Consider the following 2,166-nt stretch of genomic DNA (forward strand, 5'->3'; position numbering starts at 1 on the left):
CACACAGGCTTATGGCTTGCACCCTCTGGAGCAGTGGCTTGAGGCATATCTGGGGCACTTTTAGCCACAGCTGGAAATGGAGCAGCTGCAATGCAGGGAGCAGTGTCCTGAGGTTGCACAGGACAGCAGGGCCCTGGGCCCTGCCCACAAAACTATTCTTCCCTCCTAGGTTTCTGGACCTGTGATGGAAGGGGCTGCCACAAAGGTGTCTGAAACACCTTCAAGGCATTTTCTCCATTGTCTTGGCTATTAACTTTTGGCTCCTCTTTACTTATGTAAATTTCTGCAGCCAGTTTGAATTCCTTCCCAGAAAATGGGTTTTTCTTTTCTATCACATGGCCAGCCTACAAATTTTTCAAACTTTTACACTCTGCTTTCTATTTATTTATTTACAACAGATAGTACAGACATTATTTTATTTTCTCAGAGCAGAGGTTAGTCCTAGGCCACAGCTGCCTACATAGCTCCCCTCTTGTCTAAGGATGCAAAGTTCACTTCTGGGGCACATCCACCTCCAGCTGGAGGTGCAAGCAAAGGACAGTATATAAGGAGGCAAAACTCTCCCATACTGTCTGAAGGATCTCCAACAAGCCATATTCTGGAAAGAGCTCTGACAGTGAACTTTCCGCAAGGTCCAACTGGAGCTGAGACTTGAGGTTAGGTTCAAGTGTAAGCTTCCTTTCCCTCACAGCCTCGGAGCCTTCTGGGGGCAGGAGCCATTGTGTGGGATGGGGGTGTTGTTGTGATTGAGATCACTTCCAGGCCCCCCATGGTCAGTCCCTGGATGGCAGACAGGTGTCCTGGCCCCTGGCCTTTCACCACAACTCAGGTGTGGGTAACACCCTTTCCTGCAGCTTTTGTCATGGCTGCTATGCCTGCTGTCTGTGCATCAATGCCTGTGCCCTTCTTGGCATTCAGAAATTCCTCTGTGCCACAGGAAGTATGGGCAAGGGGCTGATTAGTGGCAGAGATTACCTGGATCTGTGTGTTGTTGTAGGATGCTCTAATGTGTGCAATTGGGATCTCCTCAAATTTCTTTCCTGCCCACCTCAGAGAGCTTTTTTCTTTTGTAATGGGAGGGTAAATGCTAAAGCTGGTGTAGCTGGGAGCTACCATCTTCTCTTCAATGTTCTGCTTGGCCTCAATGTCTTGGAGCTTCTGGGTGCCTGTGTGGATGGTCTGCACCAGCATCCTGGCCATGACCCTGTCAGGAGGAAAAGATTAATGAGGGCCACAGCCTAACAGTCCTTGGGGTCTGGGTGGCTCATGTGACACAGGCAGTCCTGGAGGTGGTGGTGAGCTCAAGGGGACAATCATTGTTACCCAGTGGTCAAGGGTAAAGTCCAGGACCACAGAAGTGAAAACCCACATTTCTTACAACCTGCATGACTCAAATTGACCCCCATCTGCTTTCCTTTTAGATATAAGTTCCAGTTTCAAATCATTTATTTGCTCACACATATAAGCATATGTTGTTAGAAGCAGTCAGGTCACATCTTGAATGCTTTGCTGCTTAGAAATTTCTTCTATCAGATATCCTAAATCATCCCTTTTTTATTTATTTATTTTTATTCTTTTTTAAAAAAATTAATAGAGATGGGGTCTCACTATGTTGCCCAGGCTGGTCTCGAACTCCTGGGCTCAAGTGATCCTCCCACCTCAGCTTCCCAAAGTGCTGGGATTACAGATATGAGCCACCATGCCCAGCCCTAATTCATCTCTCTCAAGTTCAAAGTTCCACAGATCTCTAGGGCAGGGGCACAATGCCTCCAACCTCTTTGCTAAAGCATAGCAAAAGTGACCTTTACTCCAGTTCCCAATAAATTCCTCATCTCCATCTGAGACCACCTCAGCCTGGATTTCATTGTCCATATCACTGTCAGCATTTTGATCATAATAATTTAACAAGTCTCTAGGAAGTTCTAAACTTTCCCTCATCTTCCTGTCTTCTTCTGAGCCCTCTAAACAGTTACAACCTCTGCCCATTACCCAGTTCCAAAGTCACTTCCACGTTTTAGGTGTCTTTATAGCAGTGCCCCACTTCTCAATACCAATTTTCTGTATTAGTCCATTCTCACATTGCTGTAAAGAACTACCTTAGACTAGGTAATTTATAAAGAAAAGAGGTTTAATTGGCTCATGGTTCTGCAGGCTGTACAGGATGCA

At 46.2% G+C, this 2,166-nt stretch overlaps 1 pseudogene; it reads right to left on the bottom strand.

The window, feature by feature from the left end:
• Positions 1 to 685: 685 nt before the first annotated feature.
• Positions 686 to 1,387, bottom strand: LOC101134129 (small ribosomal subunit protein uS11m-like; annotated as a pseudogene).
• Positions 1,388 to 2,166: the final 779 nt, after the last annotated feature.

This window comes from Gorilla gorilla, chromosome 21 (assembly GCF_029281585.2).
Source record: "Gorilla gorilla gorilla isolate KB3781 chromosome 21, NHGRI_mGorGor1-v2.1_pri, whole genome shotgun sequence".
Taxonomy (NCBI): Eukaryota; Metazoa; Chordata; class Mammalia; order Primates; family Hominidae; genus Gorilla; species Gorilla gorilla.